Below are 27,723 nucleotides of genomic sequence, written 5' to 3' on the forward strand. Positions count from 1 at the left end.
ATATTTTTTGGATTAAAGCAAAGATCACACATTTAACAGTTGGCTTTAGTATACTGGTAGGGTGAAGTGCTATATATTCCAAAGGTCAAGGAGAATCTCCTCTTTCCAAAGACTGTGACATAATTCCAGTGATGACCTATTCATATGCAAGAAGCAGCATAAAGGATATAATTAGGGAAATTTATGGTCAGAAAAGGAAATTGTTCATGTAAGCAAGAATAAGAGGTAATAGACAGACAGCTCCATGCTTCCTTGTTTATACCTTCATCACTGCCTTACACTTTCTGATGTAGGAAAAAGAAATGTGAACGGGATAAGAAAACTTCCCTGCTATTAGAATCTAAGTTCTTTGAGGGTAGGCTCTGTGGTTTTTTTTTTTTCTGTTTGTATTTGGATTCCAACACTTTTCAGATGCCTGGGATAAAGTAAGAGTATAAAAAATGACAACTTGTTGATCATATGTGTTTTGAGTCATTGATATTCCATCTAGAAAATACTAAGAGGATTTAAGTATGGGGGTGAGATGGTAGAGGTGTACTTTCAGCCATCATATATATGTATAAACATTCATCTTTTAAAAAATAATTTAATATCCTATATACTTGTTTGCTTTACCTTTTGTTGGACTGTACTTTTCTGTGACACAACCAATGGGGTGCTTGGGTGCTTGTGCTTGGACCCCAATTCTAAAATCACACCTCTTTAAAAATCACATTTCTCTCTAGCCTCAAAACATTATCTTCCTTTTCGTCGTATGAAAAACAGCCTTACTCCTCCCTCCTCCAACTACAAAAAGTGTAAAAGGTCACAGTTTTTGTTTTCAACAATATTCTCAGAGAGGTTACATGATGAAGTGAATTGAGAGTTGGATGTGGAGCAAGGCAGATTGGCACTCACATCCTTCCTTAGATATTTACTAGCTACATGATCCAGGTGAGAAAGTCCCTTTCTCAAAGTCTTAGTTTACATATTTGGTAAAGGGAGGTAATACTGGTAGCAGTCTCCTTACGGTTGGGTTAAAATGCTCCCTACTGTATTACTAGTACATGTAAAGTGTCTCTCAACCATAAGATACTATACAAATGTCACATATGTGAGGTAGCAGATTAAATATAACTGCAATCAGCATTCTTTAATCGCTCTTAGTAATGATAATTATTTGTCTTATAAAAGCTCTTAGGTGGTACAGTCCATAGAGGGCTGGGTCTGAAGTAAGGAAGACTTACCTTCCTGAGTTCAAATGTGACCTTTAGACACTAGATGTGTGACATTGGGCATGTCATTTAAACACTTTTTGGCTCAGTTTCCATACCTGTAAAATGAGCTAGAGAAGGAAATGCAAACCACTCCAAAAAAACCCCAAACTGGGGTCACGAAGAGTTAGGTACGACTGAAATGATGGAACAATACTTGTAAGACTGCAGTCAGACCTGGAGAATGGGACATGTAATACTGAAACCTTCTCTAGTCAACTGTCTTTCTGCTATAAAGGAATAAGGAAACTTGGAGATTCCTCTTCATCTTCCATTCATAAAAAAGGCAAACCTAACAACAAATATTTTAAGCGCTTGAATTGCACCCCACTGGTAGTATTTAAAATATAATGGAACTCCCACTTATCGGTATTGTTTCTCTACCTCGAAAATACATTAAGGATCTGTATTTTGTCAGTGTGGGTACTCCCTTCACCAAAGCACATCAAAACTATATATAACACAAAGAGTGATCTTGAAGAGTTCTCTTAGTTTAAAGACTCATTGCACAGTACCCAGCCAAATGAAAACATCATTAGTAGTACACTTGAAGGCTTTCCATCTCAGCAGAACCTTCTACAGCTTTTGCTACGGTGAAATAGCCTTTGAGAACCCAGCACCAGTTTTATGCCACAATTAGACAAGAGAACTAGGAGGTTAGTAGACATCTTGGAAAAGAGGAGAAATTTACCGGTTGACTTTATGAGGCTTTGAAAAAAAATTAACAGGTTCTATCAGTAAAGTGCTTAGAGATCTTTGCAAATTGCTATTTTGATTAAACCTCACCTACAGGGATAAGGTTCAGGGCACCACAGTATTCAAGGGGAAGATGGGTGACAGCCTGCATGAGCTGCTTTAGAGATTTCTAGATCTAGAAGGAGTCTGAATTAGATGTCTTCTAAAATGCCTTCTAATGCCAGGAATCAAGATTTTATGGTCCTCAGCAGGAGTCATAAAGAATGGATCCTTAGGAATAGAATTTTCAAGTAGTGAGAGGCAGTTGAATCAAGCTAGAGCTGGAGGAGGTATACAATGAAGGAGGATGAGCAAGGCAACATAGAGAGTGACTAGGGTAAAAAATATCAAGAAGGTAAAGAGATGAAAAATCTAGGAAACATTTTTTATAATATAATACAAAATTTCAAAAGATAAACCATGAACATATTCAAAGCCATAATCAGGGTGGGACTTGCCCTTAGGGCATCACATTTAGAGGACACTGGTAGCACAGCAGCATCAGAGAAACAAGAAAGCTTAACAAGAATAGTTAATTAAATCATGAAGCTACCAGATGGATGGTTGAGATAAGCTCTCCCTCTTTTACAGAGTGGGAACCTCCAGAGCAGTCAGTGCCCAGGGCATTGGGATGGCTGTTTCTTCCATTCTCCTACTAAAAGGATGTTTAATGAAGCCTGCCTCCATACAGTTTTGGGGCCTGTTCAGGGGCCAACATTATTCCTTTTAGTTATGCACATCTGAGAAATATTTATTCATCTTATTATCTATCCTTTGCTCTCAAAATATTTTCTAACGCTACTAAAATAGTCAGAAAAGAGAGAAAGCAGTTATTATTAAACCTTTTAAAGATGAAATAAAATTAAAAAAATATTTTAAGTCATTCAGTTAATTTAAGCCAAAATAATTTTGACATTAAAATTTAATAAGGAAAATAAAATTATTTAAATTAAGCTCACATAATGTACTCTTGCATTCAGTTGATAATTATCAATTTATATCCAATAATGAAAAGTAAAAATGGATGGCAACTGGTTTCAACTTTCTGAGAGAAAAGTCATGTTATGGCTGTCCCATACATGATCAAATCATTACAAAAATATTTCATTACTCTTTAGTCAAGTATAAACAACTGAAAATCAACATTAAACCATAATTTTTCTGATAGTTAAAAAAACTAAAATTCAGCTGAATATCAGCTGACTCTCAAGATTTCTGCTCATGACTCTCGAATATCAAATCAATACAAAAGAACTACACTTCAAATTAATACTTTCTGGACAAACTTAGCACCCAAGCACTTTTAATCTTCCTTCAGTCTCACATTGAGATTGTGCCATTCCATTTTCCATCATTGTTCTGAGTAGTTTCTTTATTATAACCTCAAGCATGGTACATTATCCTTTTTTATTACAATAGTATGTTACCAGATTGGAGGAACTAGTAGGTGGAAGAACTGGCAGGGCAGAGGAACTACTAGTCAACTAGTAGGCAAATTTACATATTGTTTAGTTGTTTCAGTGGATTCTGACACTTCATGACCCCATTTGGGGTTTTCTTGGCAAAAATACTGGAGTGGTTTGCCATTTCCTTCAAGGTTAAGTGATTGCTCAGGATCACACAACTAGTAAGTATCTGAGGTCAGAATGAACTAGTGAAGATCAGGCTTCCAGATTTCAAGTGCAATGTTCTTCTATCCACTGTACCACCCAGTTGCCCAAAATTTTATATATATATAAATTTAATTACAGAATTATAGAAGACAAGATTTCTAAGTGACATTAGATATCAACAAGTCTAACCTTCTGCCCTGATGGATCAATATGATGCTGATCTCGTTTAAATATTTACCACAAAAAAAGTGAGAACACCAATATTGGTACACACAGATAAACTAATAGGTAATGTATTGTTCATCTTTCATTCCTATTAGAAAAAAAATACTGCTGTGAAAAATTCACAGGATTACTATGAGCAGTGTGCTGGAAGTCATTTTTAGTGGGCATATTTATATGTCAGAAGCAGGCAAAATCTACAAATCAGAATGTGCTTGGTTTATTGTTTTGTTGATTGCCTAGACTTCAAAGTAATGGAGAAAATATTAATAATGAGACTAAACTTATAAGTATGTTCCATATACATTTCAGTTAGTTTGTTTGTTGTTTTAAGATAACTGGTTGTTAAACATTTACCAGTATACTCTTGACTATAACATCATTAATGCAGACCTAGAAGCAAACTTGTTAAAAGTCCCTGGTCCAATCTCATCTCACATATAAGGAAACTGAGGCCCAGAGAAACTACATAACTTGCCCAAGGTCAAAGGGTTAGTAAGTGATAGGGATAGGATTTGAACTTGAGTCAAATCTTAAAACAAATTATAGTTTAAATGACAAGCTGTAGTTATAGCAGAGGAAAGATCACCCGTTACCTAAAACTATTTAGCAGTATTATCTCAATTTCAAATTACAATTAGACAGAGAAATGTTACAAAATTCAAAGTGTTCAAATCAGTATTGACAAATTAAAAGAAATAACAGTTTTAATAAGTTCTGAAGCTTCTGGGCTTTATAAAGGTAAAAAGTACAAAATTGCCCATATGCATATGAGGCACCTTTAAAAATTTACTAGAAACATAGTCAAGCAAAAAAAGATGAAAAAATGAGACTAGGATAAAACTGCTTATGGAAGAATTTAAATCATTTTAAAGGATGAGAAGACACAAAACAATTTATTAAGCCTTTGGGAAAAAAATCTGGCTTTTTAGGAAATTTCATCAAAAGGGAAAAAAAATTTCATATGCACCACAAATTTATTTTTCATAGAATCACAGATCTAGAGCAGTACCTCTAAACATAATATAATTTCAGATATTTAAAAAATAGAACTGCAGTTAAAGAGTTTTTATTGTGCTTGAATTTAGATTTCTGGGGTATTGATATTAAGCATATTATTAAAATCAAAATATCTAATAACTTCAAGGGAGTTCCAAAGGAAGTAGTAATTCAAAGCTATTTAGTCATTGCAATTTGAATAAAAAATAATTTAAAATACATAAAGAACAGTAAACAAGCATAGTGGCCCAACTAGTATGTTATTATCTGAAAGAGTGAACACTGACATAAGAAAAAATATTTCAAAGACAACTATACAGATAAAATACTTATATTAAATGAAAACAATAGGCCAGACTGGAAAATTTAATGATATAGAACTAATGTAGGGACATTAGGATAGTATAATCTAAGGGATAATGAGTTAGCCTAAGAACTGAGAAGCTGCCAAGTCTATACTGGCATGGTAGTTCCTCACAGAAAGTTTCCTACACTGGTAAAATCTTGAGGTCCAGTTGAAAATAAAAAACTTACAATATCGTAAGCTCAGACAAAGTAGTGAGTGGGGACCACAGAATTGGTGGGATGGTAGGATAAGAGAGAAATTGCACCAAAATGACAAGGCTAGAAGTGTTTAGTCAAAGGTGACAACCTAGAGAAGATGTCAGAGACAGGAGTAGGCACAGGGAAAAGATGAAGATGAGGGAAGAGATAAAAGAAAAGCAAAGTGCCCTGATAAAAGATCTAGGCTCCTGAAACAGAGGATCAGTATATGCATTTTTGAAACACAGAAATCTGCTTGGAGTTTAAGACTGGACAGAGAAAATGGTAAAGTCAAAACAAGTAGAGAAAGTAACAGGAGAAAAACACCAAAACATTCTTATCTTGGTCTACCTTTAATCCTTCATATAATGCTGAACACGGACATATGAGTTACAAGGTGACAGGCACAGGTGTAGTCAAAAGGGAATCAAATCTGGCATTAGGAAGACCCAAGTTCAAATACTACCCCGACGAATAGTTAGCTGTTCTGTGTCTCAGATACTTTCATATTCTTAGATGTATCACCACTACATGCATTATGTATAGATATCATTTCATTATCTATGATGCCTTTAGTATAATACTGTTTCCCTGATTTTTGTAACATGCCTATTTTTGTTGTCTTTTCAGAGATTAATTGCTGCTCCTGCTTTTTTTAAAAATTCATTTGAAGCATAATAAATTGTGTTCTAGTTCTTCAATTAAACACTGCAGATCTCTCTTTTAAGTGTTTCCTTTACATAAGCTACTGTTAGATTTTGCTTTCTAATACATTCTGCTATTTTCCTCTCTTTTATGGTTGCATTAATACCATTCACACTAACTTTAATGACTGCTAATATATTTCCCTTCATCAAAACCTCATATACTTTTTTCTTTTCCTCCTACTCACTCTTTTCAAACAAAGTAGCTGAGATACAAAAGAAATACAAATCAACATTTGAAATCAATAACTAAAGAGTGTGGACCACAAAATTCCAATCTGCAGCAAAAGTCACTTAAGAGAGCTCTAAGCATGTTCAATTTATTAGGGATTCTGGCAAGACCTTCCTCAGGCTTAGGGACCACTGAAATGTTAATTATGTTAATGAGAGTTAAAGATTTTCCCCACCCATTAATGGGCCTGCGCATTAAGGGAAATTTGATTAGGGGAGATTGGTATGGTAGGAAGGTCCACACCTTTTGTTAATTTCTAAAGAGGCACTGGTTCTCAAGGGTTGTGATGCCCTCTGGCTCTGAAAAGTGTATGTATACTCGGAGGTGAGGTTTTGCTTAGGGGCTTACTCTTTAGAAGTGTTTGTTTGGCCAGGTAAAATGGCTAAGGAGCTCCCTCCTCCCCTCCCCCCCTTTAAAAACCCAGATGTGGGTGCTTCTCTCTTTGGTAATTATGTATGTATGTATTGGTCAGAAAGGTGGATCTATCTGTTGATCTGTGATATATGTATTGCTTATGGTCAGACAGTTGCAAGTCCTGTATGTTGGTCTTTATTTCTCTGTATTTTCTCTGAAGTTTGAGGTGCTGACTTTTTCCCCTGAACTAAGTGAATGATCTATGTGCTTGATTAAAGTAGATTGTTGACCCCTCAAAAGTTGCTTTTCTTTTAGTAAAGCAGATTTAAGAACCTGTACAGCAGGCCCTCCTGGATGCTGGAGTCCTTGTTGATACAACCACTTTACTTGAGGAAAAATTGCTTTTATAGCCATTAAGGGAGTACCAAAAACAGAACAAGCAGTATAATTCCATGACTGGTCAATTCCAGAAGCTAGGAAATCTTATGGTTGGCTAAGGAAAATGCCCATTAATCACTACCACTTTGTTATCAAGTCTCCACAGGTTATTAGCTACGAGTTAATACTAGTTATTAGCTACAAGTCACTGACTAAAAGCCATCAACTGCAGGGCAGCTCAGCAGTGGCTTTCCAAAGGTCACAATACCCTGTCAATAACATCTCAGGGTCTTCCACAGGTCATAAGACCATAATGTTTGAACAACAATATTCTAGGGTCCAAGGAAGTTGTGGTTTTGAAGCAAAGGTCCCTAGGAAGTGGAGAATAATGTTTCATAAGGGTGGAAAGGCAAATGATCCTCATTACAAGCACTATGCTTGGAGTGTGGGGGCAGCAAGTGGGGGGGAGGTGTTAGTGCACCAATTACATTCTTATTACCTTTTTTATGACAGACCTAGAAAAAGTATAAATCTCTCTGATAAATTACGAATATTATAATATTAATATTATTATATCATATCATATCATAATAATATAATAATAAAATCAAGAATAATTATAACTTAATATACTGATCAGTACATGGTAGATTAAACATTTATAACTCTTATCCTAATAGCACTAACACAATTATCTTACTATTAATTCTATTCTCTTTAAGTCACTAATATAATCACTGATACCCAACAAATCACAATGAACTAAATAAATGGTGATTAAATTAAGTAGGTGTATCAAAATTATTACCACAAGAGATCTGTTCTAACTCCCACGCCCTTTTTCATCAATCACAAAACCTGAACTCAGGTTCTTATAATTTCTTTCTCTTATTTAAATTCCATTTTACCCATTATGATCAAGTCTCCATTAGTAGTTTCTTTTGTTTATGGGTATTATCCCCCCCAATTCTTGTAGATGTTCAGTCCTTAACTTGTGTCCAACTCTTTGTGACTCCATAGACTTTAACACACCAGACTCTTCTATCTATCTCTTGAAATCCATTCAAGCTCATGTTCATTGATGCCATGACACTATCAGTCTTATCCTCTATCATTCCCTTTTCCTTTTGCCTTCAATCTTTCCCAACATCAGGGTCTATTCTAATAAGTCCTGCCTTCTCATTATGTGGCCAAAGTGTTTTTAGGTTTCAGCTATAGTATTTGACCTTCCACTGAACAGTGTGAATTAACTGCTTTTAGTATTGACAGATTTGATCTCCTTGCTGTCCAAGGGATTCTCAAAAGTCTTCTTCAGCACCACAGCTTGAAAGTGTTGATTCTGTGTCACTCAGTTTTCCTTATACTCCACTTCTCACAACCATACGTTGCTACTGGAAAAACTACAGCTTTGAAAATACTGACTTGTTGGCAAGGTGATGTCTCTGCTTTTCAGTGCGCTGTCCAGATTTGCAATAGCTTTCTTTTCAAGAAGGAAGCGTCTTTTAATTTTATGACTGTAGTCGCCATCTGCAGTGATCTTTGAGCCCAAGAATGTAAAATCTGACACTGCTTTCATTTCTTCTACCTCTATTTGGCAGGAAATGATGGGACCAGTTGTAAAGATTTTGGTTATATTTTTCCTGTTCTCTTTTCCCTTTTCTTTTTTTCTTTCCTCAGCTATTTGTAAAGCTCATCAAGTAGCCATTTTGCTCTCTTGCGCTTCTATTTATTTGGACAGTTTTTTGTTGTTTCCTCCTGTTTTTTGTTGTTGGCTCCTGTACAGTATTGCAAACCTTTGATCATAATTCTTCAATCCCTCTATCTACTAGAACAAATCCCTTAAACCTACTCATTATTTCTCCTTCATATTCATAAGGGAGGTTATTTAGGGCATACCTATATGATCTGCTTTTTCCCTACTTTCTTCAATTTAAGTCTGAATTTTGCAATAAGAAGCTCATGACCTGAACCACAGTCAGCTCCAGGTCTGGTTTTAACTGACTCTATAGAGCTTCTCCACCTTTGGCTGAAAGGCATATAATTAATATTGTCATATTGATTATACTGGTTTCAATATTGACCATCTGATGATGTCCATGAGTAGAATTGCTTTGAGGATTGTTGAAAAAAGTATTTGCTATGATCAGCAAGTTATCTTGACAAAACTCTACTAGTTTCTACCATGCTTTGTTTTGTACTCCAAGGCCACTTTGTCTGTTATTTCAATTGTCTTTTAATTTCTTACTTTAGCATTCCAATCCCCTATGATGAATGTGACATCATTTTTGGGATTATTTCTCTAAGATGTTTTCATAGGACTGTTCAACTTTGACCTCTTTGACATCAGTGGTTAGCACACAGACTTGCATTACTGTGATGTTAAATGGTTCGCCTTGGATTCAAACAGGTATCATTCCATCATTTTTGAGATTATCCATCATACTGCTTTTTTTTTCCTTTTATTGACTATGAGGACTACCCATTTTTCTCATTCTAATAATTTCCCTTTACTCATTCCCTGTCCCTTTTTGTTTTCCTTTTGAGCTTATTTCTACAAACTTTATGTATATGCACCCATATGTATGTAAGTTCAACCCTGCTTTCAATTTCAGTTCAAATAAGAATGAAATCAGTAGATTTTTGTTTACGCTGTTGTAGATAAATCCCATTTAAGTAAAATCATAAGTTCATCCTATTTCTCATTTAATACCTAATACATTATTCCTTTTCCTTCCCTTCTTCTTTCTTCTCTTAAAAATAAGGGAGAACAAAACCAGACCAATGAGATAGACTTCATGAGACTTCAGTTTAAGATGACAACATGAAAAGTCTTGAATGATGAATCTCCACACAAATCCCAGGAAAATTAACACAAAATGATCCTGGAGAGATTTTTAATAAAGAAAACTGAAAAGAAATAAAATTAATCTTCTCAGTCCTGCAAGAGATATACAATAAGACAGAATAAGATGCATAAAAGAGCCCTGTCATAGAAATGAGCAAGAATTCATGTAAACATATAAGCTAGTCAAGATGAGAAGAGGAGCTTTGAGAGTAGAACCAACATGAGCTCATAAAAACAGACTTAAAATCAACCAGTATTCTAAAACAAGACAATTAGTGTGAGCTCTAATAACTAGGGACTTGAAGCCAGATTCCCGATCCAATGTGTCAGAATAGAAACTGGGGACAGAAGCAACCTCTATAGGTAATAGCACAAGGTGATGAAGACCTACATGTGTTCTCCTTGGTATATTAGGAGTCAGAGAAAGAAACAGAGTCAATTTAACCTAGTGCCAGAGTACTCAGTAACAGGCCTTATTCAAGAATGATCTCTAACATCCCACTGGGACATATCAGTACCACAAAGGGGGACTGAACCACTTCCTAACTGGGGATCTTAAAAAGAAATAGCATCTAGACAACAGAGGGGGCAGGACGAAAAAAGGTCTACCTATGTTTCAAGAGTGCTAGATGGGAACATTCCCAGAACAAAGTCTCAATTTAACCACCGATGCTGAAAATAAATATCAAACACAATGAAGATATGCTGTAGGTTAAAAGAAGCCCAAAAGGTAAACCAAGAAGATGAGAGAAACCCCACAACAAGCAAAGTTTGTGAGGAAAAAAAATGATTTCATCACAAGAATAACAAGAGTAGGCAGAAGAAATAAAACAAAAAGAAAATATTAATGAAATGAGAGTTTAAGAAGAAAAAACTTAAAGGAAAATCAATATATTGTTTAGGAAAGATATTGGAAAACATAACAACAGTTGATTCCCTGAAAAACAGAATGGAGCAAGCTTCTATACTCAATGACTCCATAAAATAATAGGAAATATAAAAAAGAGAATTGCAAGACTGAAAAGAAGAAAAAAAAATGACTTGGAAAACACATTGATGAGAAATAAATAAAACCATAACCTGAGAAATCATAACCAAATAAGAAACTTGGACATCACTTTTCAAGAAATTCTAAAAGCAAAGATTCCCAGGTTAGAACTAGAGGGCAATGTGAAAAAAAGAATTGACTGACCACCTTCCAAAAGAAACCTCAAACAGAAAACATTCAGAAATGCAAGAGTCAAAATTCAGAGCTTTCAGTTCAAGTACCAAAAGCTAAAGTCAATATCACAAAAGATTTAGCAACAGTTAAAAAGAATCAAAAGACAATCTTGGAATGTGATATTCTACAAGGTAAAAAATAATGACTTAAAATAATAATTTAACCTTCAAAACTAAGTGTCACATTGTTGGACCTTTAATGTAAGAGAGGATAACTTAAGAATTGTGGATTAAAGGATCAAAATTGAGTACAAACATTGCTGTACAAATACTAGAGTCAATAAAAACCTAGAAAGGTAAATACATTTAAGTAATTTAAAAGTACAAAATGACAATGGCATTCTAATAGAGGCAGAAAAGACTAGCATCTTTCCAGAATACTAATGTTTTCAAACATCCAAAGGACTTTTTAAAAGCTTGTACCATATAAAGAGTACTGTGCTAGGGAAGATGCAAAGTTGAATAAACTGTATTCCTTGCTCTCATGAAGCTTACAGTCTGGAAAAATGATATTAAGCACTATTTTAATGTTTCTTTTTAATTTTTAGTTTGGTTCTCCTTCCTAAATAATATACCACTTGATGACCACAAAATTTTTCAAATGATAAAGTCTGATTTCTAATGTGGTTTGGAAAAAAAAAAACATTTGGTGGTACATTTTTTAGATAAAATATAGGTGGTAGATTCTATACTTCTTCCCCATTTTAAAACATGTTGTCATCAATGGGAAAGGTAGAATATGAAGTAAGCCAAACACAGTGTTGTGAGGAAAGAGCTAGAAAATCAGGAAATCTGGGTTTTACTCTGATAGGGGTTAGAGAACTCCACAAGACAGATCCAAGGAGCTCCTTATTTTTATACAGCCTACAATCTAAAAATGGCTTTTATATCTAAAAATAAATTTGTACTGTATTTTAAAACATAAAAGCCATTCCTCGCTCATGGTTGCACAAAAAACAGGCAATTGCTAGAGTTAGATTTTTAGTGCTTCAGCACTAAGAACCTATGATTCTAAGAATAAGAATGTGGCCGCATCCATGACACTGTTTCAGTAAGCTCAAGCTCAGTTTCTAAAGTATACAGCATAACCTGTACCACTCTCTTATAGTGAAATTCCCCAACATTCCTATGGGATTTTCTGAAGCAGAGAGTTGGAAGTGAACACCTGAAGTCACCTCAAACACAAGAACAAATTTTAGCAGAGAAGTAGGAACCTAAGCAATAGGGTAGAAATCCGGCAAGTCACTAGGTCTCAAAGCTTTGATTTTGAACAAAATAATTTTTCTATGTATCAACTATGTTACTTTGCAAAACTCTTACCAACAGCAACTACTGTAAAAACACAGATTTTTCAAATATTTTCCAAATGCCATAAAAATGTTAGAACAATATACATATGGCCCCTTGTCATATTGGTTGTCCTTTCTTTTCTCAAAAGAATCTGATTAATAATTTCCTCCATTTCATTTTCAAGTCCTCCATAACTATCCAAAATGATCAATTTGCCTTTATGCCACCACTATTCTTCTTGTTATATCATAAAGAGCACTAATAGTTATCACTTAGCAGCATCAGAGGGAACATACCACACCTCTATATTACATCTGTGTGGCAGTATTTTCCTGAAAATATCATAAAATGAATAGCAAATGGTCATGTTCTGTTCCAGAGGAACCATTACTGACATTAGAGCTTTATATATTTTTTAAAATGATATTATCATTTAACAAGACCTAAAGTAGTCTTGGAAAGCTCAATGGAAATCTAGTTTTGCCCTATGAAATTTCTTTTTGATCATTAAACATAAAACAAGTTTCATAATTTCTAACCTTTGGAAGTGTTTTAATGTGTTTACAAAGCAGGAATTAGAGGAACTGGAGATCTCCTGTCTACATACACACATGTACATCCACATATATACAAATACATTCTTGACATACACACATATACTTATGTGTATGTACATATACAAACACAAACATATTCAGAAGAAAGGATTAAAAATAGTATACAGACAATCCCTAACTTGCAAGCAGACTTTATTCTAAACACTGATTTCTCAATCAGTTCTTTGAAATCTGAAACATACTTTTCCCTAGAAACATATATGGAAGAAGGTTCTCAGGTTAGCCAATAAAAAACTAACTTAATTCATAAAATCTTAAAACTTGATTCAACTAGCAAAGCACCTATCAAACGTAAAGCACTGTGCAAGGCTCTGATAAGACATGATGAAGCGGTTCCTGTTCCCTAGGTCATTACAATCTATTGGAGGATAGCTAGGAGAAGGGAAGCATAGGATGTCAAGATACTGTATGTAACCACACAAGTAAATACAAGGTAATTTGAGGAAACAGAAAGCACCAATAGTTAAGTGGGGGGATCAAGAAAGGTTTATGAATTAACTTAAACCTGAGCTGATGAAACCTTGAAGAGAGATCAGAACTGTGAAATGCAAAAATGACAATGTATTCCAGGCATGCAATGGCTTATGCAAAAGCTTAGAGACTGCTGTATTAGGATCTGCTCTAGCCTTACTGATAAATGACTACTGGCCTATCTCACAGGTGCAAGATATATATATGAAACAGTAAAAAAAAAAAAAGCCTTGAGTGATGATTTACATGTCAACCACACCTACAGCAAGCTTTAGAGTCTAGAGACTGGTTTAGGGAGAGCTGAATTAAAATAGAAAATCAGGTCATGAACAAACTTGGGCACAGTTGTCCTTTGTATGAGTCCATGACCATATTCCTTAGGGAAAAATTTCTCAGAGTCCCCATCCAGGCCCCTGGAGTCAAGGGACTTTCTATGAAAACAAAGTCAGGATTGAGGAGTGAGACTCTCTTTTCTTTTCTATTTCTTCTTCCCTTACCTTGTCAAATAATTATAACACTGCAAATTCTCAAAGCATAGATCTAGAAGAGGAAGTAACATTACACTTTGGCTCCCTACGGGGAGGATGAATCAAGGAAGACGCATACAGACCTGTTAGGGCTAATAACCTGGTCAAAAGACGATTAGATGTGACTTTGAAGAAGTCCTATAAAACCCCTAGTGCTCAATTTTCTACTGTGGGTGTGTTTGTCCTTCGTTGCCGTAGAAGACCATGCCATCAGAGAAATAATGACATGACGTGCACTTGACTTTGTTATGAGTGAGGGAGGGCTGGCTGTGCAGGTCACCAGCCTCATTTCTCCTCCAGAGACATCTGAATCCCGTGACCAGATATTCATCAGGATGACTGGAGATGACCCAGGATGAGGCAACTGGCGTTAAGTGACTTGCCCAAGGTCCCACAGCTAGTGAGTATCAAGTGTCTGAGGTGAGATTTGAACTCAGGTCCTCCTGACTCCTGCACTGGTGCGTTATCCACTGCACCACCTAGCTGCCCCCAATTTTCTATTGGTAAAAGGAGGAAAGGGAATAGATGATCTCTGAGGTGCTTTTCAGCTCAAGATTTATGATCCTATGCCTTAACTAGAGGTAACCACAGCCAAAGAGGAGCCAAGAAGGAAAAAAAAAATCAAAACTAATCAGCACATGTGATAAAAGAGTTATTCCTGTACAACAGGAAAAAGCTGGAAACTTATCTTAGTGACCCCCCCCCACTCCCAAACTGTATATATATATATGCTTAAAAAATTCACAGCACCACTGTCTCCAATTCTCCTTATGGTCATAGTTGGTTGTTAAGAGCACCTTTCAATAAATCTCATTTAGTTGGGTAAGTTTTGTGTGTAGACTCTCTCTTTGAGCCTCCCACTGATTTACTAGGAAAAAAAAAAATCACTCCTTTGGAGTAGCATTTGACAACAAATGGAAGCATTAAACTAGACAAAAAATTGATCAATTTTTTTTTCATTTTAAATAAAAATAGCATCAATTGAGAAGTGGGAAAATGGAACAGAAACTGTGGGGAAGAACTAGAAGTTTAGTCTTACTAGAATGAAGGAGGCACACAGGATATTCTACCACCAACTGTGTGACCTTTTGAGCCAGTCACAACCTCACTGGGCCGGCCTCAATGACCTATAAAGTCCCTTCATTTCTAGACATATGACTGTAGGCTCTAACGTCAAACAAAAGAGGAAAGATAGATTAGAACCAGTCTATGGGTGTCCTTAAATGCTAGGTAGATGAATCTCTTTTATCTCAGTAGCAGTACAGATTTTTTAGTAAGGGTCTAACAGGTACTGAAATGTTTGAAGGGGAAGCTAGTGAGCAGTGGAGAGAATATTCCTTGAGGAAACCCCAAGTTCAAATCAGGGCCTCAGACACTTACTAGCTATATGATCCTAGGCAAGTCACTTAACCCTGTTTGCCTCAGTTTCCTCACCTGTAAAATGAGCTGGAGAATGAAATAGCAAACCACTCCCGTTATCTTTGCCAAGAAAACCTCAAATGGGGTCATGGTGATTAGGACACAACTGAAATGAATGAACAAGAAGGAGCTGTGTGGAAGATGAATTTGAGAGGACACGTAGAGAAAAGCTAACAGACTAAATAGTATTAAAATAGTCTAGTCAAAAGATGATAAGATATGACCTTAGAGAAATCATTGAAGCAGTGTGGACCTAAATTTCTTAACCTATAAAGGACAGAGTGGAAACAGATGACCTCTGAGGTGCTGCAGTTCTAAATTTGTGACCCTATTCCTGAAGTAAGACAATAAGCAGAAACAAAAAGGAACATATGTGAAAGATTGCACGAAGGTAAAATAGGCAGGACTTCACAGCTGATTAGAGGTGAAGGAAAGGGGAGCCAAATAATCAAATATGACTCATATTTAAAACAGTCTGGGTGACTGGGAAAATGATGGTACCCCAGGATAAATAAGAATGTTGGGAAGAGAGGAAGGTTTGTTCTGTATGCATAAGAGGTGCAGGGGAAATGGAGACAATGAGTTCTGTTGTAGAAATGTTGAGTTGTAAGTACTGATAGGTCATTTTAGTAGAAAAATCTAACAGTGCTTGTGATCAGGACTGATGTTAGACATAAATCAGACTGGATATATAGATTTTTAGAATTATCTGTATAGAGATAAGCAACTCCTGAGAACGCAAATTACCAAGAGAATGTAGAGAAAAAGAAAAAAAGACCCAAAAAGAACCCTAGGAGGCACTCATACTTAAGTGAGATATGTGATAATCTGATTAAGGAGATTATGCAAAAGTAGGGGAGATTCAAAGATCATGGCCATAATACTAGAAGGAAAGTAGATTTAATTAGGGGATATGGAGGGATAAGTAATAGTTTTGCTTATCTGTGTACGCGTATACCTTACAAATAGAATTTAAGTTCTTTAAGGGCAGGACTATGTATTTCTTTTGTTGTGGTTCAGTCCTTTCAGTGCAGTCCAAATCTTCCAGATACTGGAATGGTTTGCCTTTTCCTTCTCATTTTGCGGATGAGGAAATTGAGGTAAACAGGAGTAGGTGACTTACTGTGTATTTATGCACACAGGAAAAACTGCCAAAGGTAGTTTTCTCAGCTGTGAAAGTCAGGAAAATGGGATACGGAAACCTCTGTGACTCACTAATGATGAAGAGATACTGAATCAAATGGTTAGCCATGGGGCATCAGGTAGTAGTATTGGTGTGGGACAGTTTGGCTAGTGTTTGAGACAGAGGGAAGATAGTGGAGAAGAGTTACAACTCAAGGGAGGCATCTGAAGGAAGCAATAATAATAAGGAATAAGATTTACAAGGCCACTTATTACGTGCCAGGCACTGTGCTAAGAACTTTACAATTATTACCCTATTTGGTCTTCACACACAATGGCAGGTAGGTGCCATTATTATCCCCATTTTCAGATGAAGACACTGAGGCAAATAGAGTAAGTGATTTACCCAAGGTCACACAGCTGATAAGCGTCTGAGGCCAGTCTTCCAGATTCCAGGCCTACGGCTCTGCTATGGGAGATATATCTCCTCTTTGCAGGTGGTAGATTACTGATGCCAAAATAAATCTACCACAACACAGATATCATAGAGGCAAAAACTTATGTTTTATTATGCTTAAGTACAGGTTTAGGAGGTAGAAATAATAGCACTGAACAAAGATTAGGATTGGAAAGAGGCTTTTTAGAGACAATATTATGTTGGAGTGACATAGAAATAAATTCTTTTACTTATTTGTAAGACAGATAAACACAGCACACAGGATGGTTGCTAGCACAGGTTCACTCTTGATTTGGTCACACAGGAAAGCCACTAAGAAGGCTTAATAACCTCACTTGATTCTAGTTCAGTTTTCTGAACTAGATGAGGATTGTTGATAAGGGGAACACAAAGTCCTACAGCATTTCTTAACCACCCTTGCTGTAGGGGCCAGCAAGAAGGGGGGGCAACTACTCCTACATCTCTATGGGGTCAATTGAGACAGGTACAACTTGTGCTTCCCCTAAATCCCCTCAAGCTTCAATGGCCAGCTGAGGCAAACACAGATCTGCCTCGACCCAAGACTTGATGGGAGCTGATCAAAGCATGCACAGCATCTGTGCATTCAACCCTAACGTTCCTGATTCACTGACAATGACCACCTGTCTTATAGCGCAAAAGACAAAGACGGCATACTGCCAGCAATAGCCGCACAAACTTACATCTTCCCATCCCTGTATCTCACTGCACAGCCGCAGTAGATATTCATATTTTTTATCATTATATAATGCTGGGCAAGCGTGGTGGAGATGTTCTGAACCATGATGTGGGAACTCATACCTAGTACCTGGGAACAAGATAATGTTATGGCTATGGATCCCGGGAAACTGAACTCTCAGAAATAATAAAAAGTCACTTTACACACACTAAAATCCACCATACTAAAATTTACCTTGTGTACAATATTGTAATCTCATACATTCTTTTAGGCTGAAAAGAAAAGCTTTTCAATAGATCCTGGGCTTCTGGATAGGTGTGAGGCTTAACTCCACCCCATTCCCCCTGTTCCATAAAAGTAGAATCTTTTAATTTAGGTTGAATAATCTTATGTCATGGACCAATTTCATGAATGATGTCAGCTGAATTTCACAAAGCTAGAAGTTTCCTGAAGTGAAACTATAAGGGCCTTTACTAATTATGTTGACTTCTACAGAGGTACCATGCTTTGCAATGACTTTTCTTCAGCTATACCATAAAAGCATCTTATTGATGAATTAGATCTTTGTTTTTGTTACACAATAAAGTAGGCCATGGCACTAAACACTAGGTAATGGGCATTCTAATTTAATTTTTATCCAGCAGCTATTCTCAAACCAATGTCCTGAAATACGCCTTCTGAATTATCAAAGACTAGTTTGTTGTTTTTTTAAATGACATGCTTTTTCTTCTCTGTGAACCTATTGCTCGTAAAATTAGACTTAGAAAAACTTGTCAAATTAATTTTTACGCTTAAAGTACAATGCTCCCATGTTGTAGACATGGCAGCTTTTTGTTTTAACAAAGCAAGATACTGGGGGGGCGGAGCCAAGATGGCGGAGTAGAAAGACGCACATACACATAGCTCCGAACCCACAACCCACAGAATGGCTAGAGGGGACCAACTCACGGTGAATTCTGCACCCAGAGGCCACGGAATATTGGAGCGAGGGAGATTTCTGTTCCAGAGAGACCTGCAAACCTCTCGCGGGGGGTCCTTCACACTGCGGACTGGGCGCCGGGACTGGGAGCAGAGGGCAGCACTGCAGCGGCCGCGACACCGTGAGGAAAAGATCCGAGCGGGCTACGGGGATGGGATCTCCAGCGGCCACGCGGGTCCCTCCACCCACAGAGGGACCTGCAAACCTCTCACAAAAGGTCCGTCGCGCTGCAGACGCGGAGCCTAGCCCAGACCTGCGGCGGCCGCAGCTCTGAGAGGTACAGATCCGAGCAGGCTTCAGGGACGGGATCTCCAGCGGTGGCACAAGCCCCTCCACCCACAGGTGACGGGGGTCAGTGAGAGAGTCTCTTTGGTGGGTCGAGAGGGGAGTGGGGTGCCCCCATGGCTCGGGCTCCCCCGGGAGATAGAAGCTGAGAGGCGGCTGCAGACAGGGGCTCCCCAAGTGGGCGGGAGCCTGGATCCATTGTGGAAGGTCTGTACATAAACCCCCTGAGGGAACTGAGCCTGAGAGGCAGCCCTGCCCCGACCTGACCACCTGAACTTAATTCTCACACTGAATAGCAGCCCTGCCCCCACCAAAAGCCCTAAGGCTGGAAGCAGCATTTGAATCTCAGTCCCCAAACACTGACTGGGAGGACCAGGAGGCAAGGTGGGTGTGAGGAGAATATGCAGAGGTCAAGTCACTGGCTGGGGAGAATGCCCAGAAAAGGGAAAAGAAATAAAACTATTGAAGGCTACTTTCTTGGAGAACAGACATTTCCTCCCTTCCTTTCTGATGAGGAAGAACAATGCTTACCATCAGGCAAAGACACAGAAATCAAGGATTCTGTGTCCCAGCCCACCCAATGGGCTCAGGCCATGGAAGAGCTCAAAAAGAATTTTGAAAATCAAGTTAGAGAGATGGAGGAAAAACTGGGAAGAGAAATGAGAGGGATGAAAGAGAAGCATGAAAAGCAGATCAGCTCCCTGCTAAAGGAGAACCAAAAAAATGTTGAAGAAATTAACACCTTGAAAACTAGCCTAACTCAATTGGCAAAAGAGGTTCAAAAAGCCAATGAGGAGAAGAATGCTTTCAAAAGCAGAATTAGCCAAATGGAAAAGGAGATTCAAAAGCTCACTGAAGAAAATAGATCTTTCAAAACTGGAATGGCACAGATGGAGGCTAAGGACTTTGTGAGAAAGACAGATATCACAGAACATAGCAAGAAGATTGGAAAAATGGAAGATAATGTGAAATATCTCATTGGAAAAACAACTGACCTGGAAAATAGATTCAGGAGAGACAATGTAAAAATTCTGGGACTACCTGAAAACCATGATCAAAAGAAGAGCCTAGACATCATCTTCCATGAAATTATCAAGGAAAACAGCCCTGAGATTCTAGAACCAGAGGGCAAAATAAATATTCAAGGAATCCACAGAACACCGCCTGAAAGAGATCCAAAAAGAGAAACTCCTAGGAGCATTGTGGCCAAATTCCAGAATTCCCAGGTGAAAGAGAAAATATTGCAAGCAGCTAGAAAGAAACAATTCAAGTATTGTGGAAATACAATCAGGATAACACAAGATCTAGCTCCCTCTACATTAAGGGATCGAAGGGAATGGAATAGGATATTCCAGAAGTCAAAGGAACTAGGACTAAAACCAAGAATCACCTACCCAGCAAAACTGAGTATAATACTTCAGGAGAAAAAATGGTCTTTCAATGAAATAGAGGATTTTCAAATTTTCTTGATGAAAAGACCAGAGCTGAAAAGAAAATTTGACTTTCAAACACAAGAATGAAGAGAACCATGAAAAGGTGAACAGCAAAGAGAAGTCATAAGGGACTTACTAAAGTTGAACTGTTTACATTCCTACATGGAAAGACAATATTTGTAACTCTTGAAACATTTCAGTATCTGGGTACTGGGTGGGAGTCCACACACACACATGCACACACGCACACATACATAGAGACAGAGTGCACAGAGTGAATTGAAGAGGATGGGATCATATCTTAAAAAAAAAAATGAAATCAAGCAGTGAGAGAGAAATATTGGGAGGAGAAAGGGAGAAATTGAATGGGGCAAATTATCTCTCATAAAAGAGGCAAGAAAAAGACTTATTAGTGGAGGGATAAAGAGGGGAGGTGAGAGAAAAACATGAGGTCTACTCTCATCACATTCCACTAAAGGAAAGAATATAATGCACACTCATTTTGATAGGAAAACCTATCTCACAGTACAGGAGAGTGGGGGATAAGGGCACAAGCAGGGTGGGGGGCAGGATAGAGGGGAGGGCATGGGGAGGAGAATGCAATCCGAGGTCGACACTCATGGAGAGCCAAAGGATCATAAGAGAATAGAAGTAATGGGGGACAGGATAGGATGGAGGGAAATATAGTTAGTCCTATACAACACAACTAGTATGGAAATCATTTGCAAAACTACACAGATTTGGCCTATATTGAATTGCTTGTCTTCCAAAGGGAAGGGGTGGAGAGGGAGGGAGCTAAAGAAGTTGGAACTCAAAGTGTTAGGATCAGCTGTAATGTTCTTACCACTAGGAAATAAGAAATACAGGTTAAGGGGTAAAGAAAGCTATCTGGCCCTACAGGACAAAAGAGAAGACGGAGACAAGGGCAGAGAGGGAGGATAGAAGAGAGAGCAGATAGGTCACAGGGGCAATTAGAATGCTTGGGGTTGGGGGGGGAGGGGATAAAAGGGGAGAAAATTTGTAACCCAAAATTTTGTGAAAATAAATGTTAAAAGTTAAATAAACAAAAAAAAAAAACAAAACAAAGCAAGATACTCAAGGAAAATAATTAATGGAAAACAGGATTATTTTAATAATATACTTGTATTTAGATTACAGTATCAATTGAATGCCCAAAATTCAAGCCATGAAATTTTAAAATGTTTTAATAAAAGGAAAATACATTTTACACGTTTTGTTGCTTTACTTAATTTTATTAAGGAGTTTAGAGAGCACTGATGGACTGAATGAGGACCAATATACCAAAAGAGACATGAACACATATACTACCCAGCTTCCAAGAAATCAGAAAGAAATTTGATCCCTACATTTCAGGTTGTAGAATTTTTAGGATTTTAAAAATTCTAATCTGGTTTAAAAGCATGAGGGAAATACAAATGCAGGCTTTTATTTTATTTTACCTTGGGATAATTTTACCAATACAGTATTTTCCACACATATTGTGTAAGTGTTCATAGAATTATGTAGAGTAACTAATGCTTTTATGCCTTATAGGACCAAGATAGGTTTTAAGTTGCTCAGAACTTTTAGCCAAGTTTAGCCAAATAAAATATGGCTAGAAAATCCACAGTTATTCAAAGAATATAAAGTTTTGTCAGATATTAGGAATTCATTCAATTCCCTTTCCCATTTAAATACTGACCCAACAGTATCAAGAATAACAACTAGAAATCAAGAGTTGAGAAAAATCAAGTTTCCTGTTTTTATTAGTTTAACCATCTTATTTTCTATGTCAATAAATACAAGTCCAAATACCTCAAAATCAGTATCTTCTTTTTTTTTTTTTTTTTTTAGAGATAACAAACATCTGTATTAGGAAATCCAATAACACAAAAAATACTACATCTAAGCTGGGGTAGATATATTTATTTTTTGGTAACATATATTAAGTGGCACTAATTACACAGTAACTCTAAGGTAACTAACATGAAACCGCAGAACTGTAGCTTTGCCACAGCTGTATGGGCACTTCCCGTCTCTGCCTGGGTACCATTTTCAAATAATTGAATAATACCCCAGAGCTATACCAATGAAAGCCTTATAAGAGGTCCTGCTCTGAAGTGACTTTGTATTTATTCCCCAGAGGGCCCTGAAGGTGACAGCAACAGGACATGTTAGGTATAAAAGTAGCTAAAGCCCAATTCACAAAAGTATTACCTTTTCTCTTTCTAAAAAGAAGCAAGAAGTGAAGAATTCCCTTGAATTAGTGCCAGATGTGCTGGTTGGGAGAATGAAGAAGGTTATTAAGAATAATGTCAGAGGGACCCTGGTGTGCACAGATGTGTTGGACACAGACTGTCATTAAACAATCATGGTTGGCTTCTAAATACTGGTAACAAGATGATTTCTGTTTGGAAATCTCTTAAAGTAAATTATAGATAAATGAAAAAGGCCAGTAATCATTCACTAAGATTAATAAACAGCACTTCAAAAATTAACCCAGCGAGGGCGTGGGCTTTCCACTGTGTTCACAAGACAAGGCCCCCGGATTTCTTCTTTCCACGTCTGGCTTGCAAAGCCACTCTTGTGGCCATTTCAAAAACCTCCCTCACACCGTCTTTGGTCTTTGCTGAACACTCCATATAACCAAATGGACCAATTCAATTGGCCATATCTCCGCCTTCTTCAGGTTTTACTGGCTTCATCTTGGCCAGCTCTCATCTTGTGAGCTTATCATTTCCAAGATACTTTTTGTTCCCAACCAGGATAATGGGCACATTGGGACAGAAATGCTTCACCTCCGGGGTTCACTTCTCTGGGATGTTTTCTAAACTATCAGGGCTATCGCTGGAAAAACACATAAGTCTAACATGGGTATCTGGGCAGGAAAGAGGTCTAAAGCGATCATAATCTTGACCAGCTGTGTCCCACAAAGCCAGCCCCACCTGTTTTCCATCCACTTCAATAGCAGCTACATAATTCTCAAGCACTGCGGGCACATAAACCTCAGGGAATTGGTCTTTGCCAAATACAATCAGCAAGCATGTCTTCCCACCTGCATCATCACCAACTATAACCAACTTTTTTCAGATGGCGGCCATAGCTCAGGTGGTTCTCGAGTCTGTCCACAACATGCAAGCTGCTCCGAGAGCCGTGCCTTCTGGGACTCAGGCAGTTTCTACACAAGAAACCAGCTGGCCTGGCGGGTGGGGAGTGGGAGCGTGCGCAGGCCAAAATCAGTATCTTCTAAAATATTTTAAAATTATATTTGAAAAACTTCTCTGAGATAGGAGTAGCTTAAATTCTGCATAAGACTTAATAAGTCTGATAACATTACCAACCATTTTGGTTGTTTTCGCTTTTGTGCCCTTGTGAACTTCTCAGACAGACAAGTATTTTCCATGGGAGACATCTTTGACTCTTACTGAACAAGTGAATGAGTACTGGTGGTAAGGGGTGGGTCCCAAAGAAATTATCGTCACAATTAGTAATTGTGATTATTGTTAGCATTTATACAGCACTTTACAGATGATTGTGCACTCAGTGCAGCCTCTGAAGCTGAGAAACAACAAAGCACGGATCAATTCTCTGCCGTCTGTGCTAATTTTAGTCTAAAAATTAACACAAGAAAACACAGGTGCTCCATCAGCCACCATCACACCATCCAAAAGCAGAACCATCAGTTACAACAAATGGAGAAGTTTTGAACGTTGTGGATAAGTTCACTTATCTTGGCAGTGTACTTTCCAGGGACGTACACATTGACAATGAGGTTGACGCATGCACTGCCAGAGCTAGCTCAGTGTTTGGGAGGCTCTGAAGAAAAGTTTGGGAGAGAAGAGGTATTACTGACTACCAAACTGAAAGTTTACAAAGCCATTGTGCTGACCTCATTGTTGTATGCACGGAAAGTCTACCAACTCCATCCAGGAAACTGAATTGCTTCCATTTGAACTGTCTTAGGAAGATTCTGAGGATCACCTGGCAGGATAAGGTACCAGACACTGAAGTGCTTGCTTGAGTTGAACTGTCAAACATTCAAACTATGCTCCAGAGAGCGCAACTCCAATGGGCTGGTCACATTGTTTGAATGCAAAATATACGCTTGCCAAAAAGACTATTTTATGGAGACCTCACATGGGGCAGGCGATCACATGGAGGTCAGAAGAAGCGATACAAGGACACTCACAAAGTCTCGCTCAAGAACTCTGGATTTGACTGTGCACCATGGGAGACGCTGGTACAGGATCGCTCAGCATGGCACGCCCATATCAGGAAGGGTGCTGTGCTCTTTGAGCAAAGCAGAATTGAGACAGCACAAAGTAAACGTAGGATGTACAAATTTGGGGTACCTACCCCAAATATTCACAGGTACTATCTGTGCCCAATCTGTGAGCATTCCAAACTTGTACTGACCTGATCAGCCACAGTCAGATACACTGAAATTTCACTTTATCATGGTGATGTCATTTTAGTCTTCTTCAAAGATGAAGGACAACAACCAACCAACCAACCAACAAAGCACTTTATATAAGGAAATAGCAATATAGGTGCTTAAGATTTTCTCTAGAATATCAGTTTCTAACATATGGACCAAAGACCCTAGAGGCCACAAAGGACTACACTAGGCTATAATACAAACAGGAAAGTAACAGTAGACAATAAGACTTTCTTCTGAGTTAGGCAGGCAGAGAGATACAAGTCAGATGCTCTGCTCAGGAATAATGATTGTGCAATTAATTCAAACTTCTTTTGTTTGATCTTGCTGGGAATCTGCATGTGATACACAAGCTATAGGAAAGGCAGAGATATGCAGCATTTTCAACTTGTTCCTCTCTATCTATACAATCTTAATCATTTTTTAAGCAATAGTCCAAATTCCATCTTTTCCAGGAAACTTCAAATCATTCCAGCCTATAGGACTAACTGTCATGTCAACCATACTGAACTGACAAGGTTTGTTTATGTGAAATGCATTGGGTATGAGGCATCATTTAAAAAAGGTTTCCTTGTCATTATCCTGAAAGAGAGGCTTGTCTCTATTTACCATGGTTCACCATAATTCCCTCATATTTCACAGGATGCAGTAAATAACAGAACAGAGTTAATGCCAGAGTTTTAGGCAACAATGAATTGGTACTGAGGAGATGTAGGTTCTATCTAGACCCAGTCCTGCAACTGACTGACAACTTAGTGAATTTGGTCATATCATTGCACCTCCCTGGGCCTCAATTCTCTCATCTGTAAAAATTTAGAGGGCAGAGAAGGATATCATAATGGACTAATTTATCTCTATAATTTGATAAACATTAAGCACTTACTCTGAAAGAAACTAAAAATATTTTAACACTGCAAGATATAGAAATTCTAGCCTCTTACTCTGAAAGTACTCAAGAAAAGACAGTTCAGCCATTGATATTTATAAAAATGTTTATGTTCATGATAAATTAATAGCAATTTTCATAATCATGACAATAAATGGCACATATCTTTATCTTTAACATATTAACTAACTTTCAAAATAATGTTTTTAAAATCAGAATATCATCAATCTACAGTATTATCAATTTTCCAGTGCATAAAGTTTTCTTAGGATTAAAGAACCTAAGATCTAGCATGCTCTTTTTTTTCCCTAAATTTTTAAAATTAATTTTAGTTTTCAACATTCATTTCCATAAGATTTTGAGTTCCAAATTTTCTCCCAATCTCTCCCTTCTGCCCACCCCAAGATAGCATCCATTCTGATTACCTTTTCCCCCAATCTGCCCCACCTTCTATCACACCCCTCCTTTCTCTTATCCCCTTCCCCTCTATTTTCTTGTAGGGCAAGATAGATTTTATACCCCACAGGCTGTATGACTTACTTCCCAGCTGGATGTAAAAACAACTTTTAACATTCATTTTTAAAACTCTGAGTCCCAACTTCTCTCTGTTCCTCCCTCTCCACCCATCCCCATTGAAAAGGCAAGCAATTCAATACAGGTTACAAATGTGTAGTCATGCAAAACACTTCCATAATAGTCATGTTGTAAAAGACTAACTATATTTCCCTCCATCCTTTCCTGTCCTCCATTTATTCTATTCTCTCTTTTGACCCTGTCCCCCTCAAAAGTGTTTACTTCTAATTACTCCCTACTCACATTTTCCCTCCCTTCTATCATCACCCTACGCCACTTCCCTTAATCCCTTCCCTTCTCCTTTCCTGTAGTGTAAGATAGTTTTTCGTACCAAATTGAGTGTGCATGTTATTCCCTCCTTAAACCAAATCTGATGAGAGTAAGGTTCACTCTTTCCCTCTCATCTCCCCCCTCTTTCCCTCCATTGAAAAAGATTTTTCCTGTCTCTTTTATGTGAGAGATAATTTACCCCATTCTATTTCTCCCTTTCTTCTTTTCCAAATATATTCTTTTAACCCCTTAATTTTCTTTTTTAGATATCATCCCTGCACATTCAACTCACTCTGTACCCTCTGTCTATATGTATATAATTCCTCCAACTACCCTAATACTGAGAAAAGTCTTAAGAGTTATAAATATTGTCTTTCCATGTAGGAATGTTAACAGTTCAACTTTAGTAAATCTCTTATGATTTCTCTTTCCTGTTTACCTTTTCATGCTTCTCTTGATTTTTGTGTTTGAAAGTCAAATTTTCTATTCAGCTCTGATCTTTTTATCAAAAAAGTCCTCTGTTTCTTTGAATAGCCATTTTTTCCCCTGAAGTATTATACTCAGTTTTTCTGTGTAGGTGATTCTTGGTTTTAATCCTAGCTCCTCTGACCTCTGGAATATCTTATTCCAAGCACTGTGATCCCTTAATGAAGAAGCTGCTAGATCTTGTGTTATCCTGACTGTGTTTCCACAATACTCGTATTGTTCTGGCTGCTTGCAATATTTTCTTATTGACCTGGGAGCTCTGGAATTTGGCTACAATATTCCTAGGAGTTTTCCTTTTGAGATCTCTTTCAGGAGGTGATTGGTGAATTCTTTCCATTTATCCTCTGGTTCTAGAACATCATGGCAGTTTTCCTTGATAATTTCTTGAAAGATGATTTCTAGGCTCTTTTTTTTTTTTTTGATCAGGTAGTCCAATAATTTTTAAGTTGTCTCTTGTAGATCTATTTTCCAGGTCACTTGTTTTTCTAATGAGATATTTCACACTGATATTTTTTCATTCCTTTGGTTTTGTTTTATAATTTCTTGTTTTTTCATAAAGTCATTAGCTGTCATCTGCTCCATTCTAATCTTTAAGGAATTATTTTCTTGCATGAGTTTTTGGATCTCCTTCGCCATCTGGCCAATTCTGCTTTTTAAAGTATTCTTCTCCTCAT

General features: G+C 37.4%; 1 protein-coding gene and 1 pseudogene across 12 annotated transcripts in view; both read right to left on the bottom strand.

Moving 5' to 3' along the window:
- CEP128 (centrosomal protein 128) overlaps positions 1-27,723 on the bottom strand; it is a 559,633-nt gene that overhangs the window by 236,583 nt on the left and 295,327 nt on the right. The gene's annotated exons all lie outside the window — the stretch shown is intronic.
- LOC140513506 (transforming protein RhoA pseudogene) lies at positions 22,836-23,595 on the bottom strand (annotated as a pseudogene).

Source organism: Notamacropus eugenii, chromosome 7, assembly GCF_028372415.1.
Source record: "Notamacropus eugenii isolate mMacEug1 chromosome 7, mMacEug1.pri_v2, whole genome shotgun sequence".
NCBI classification, from domain to species: Eukaryota; Metazoa; Chordata; class Mammalia; order Diprotodontia; family Macropodidae; genus Notamacropus; species Notamacropus eugenii.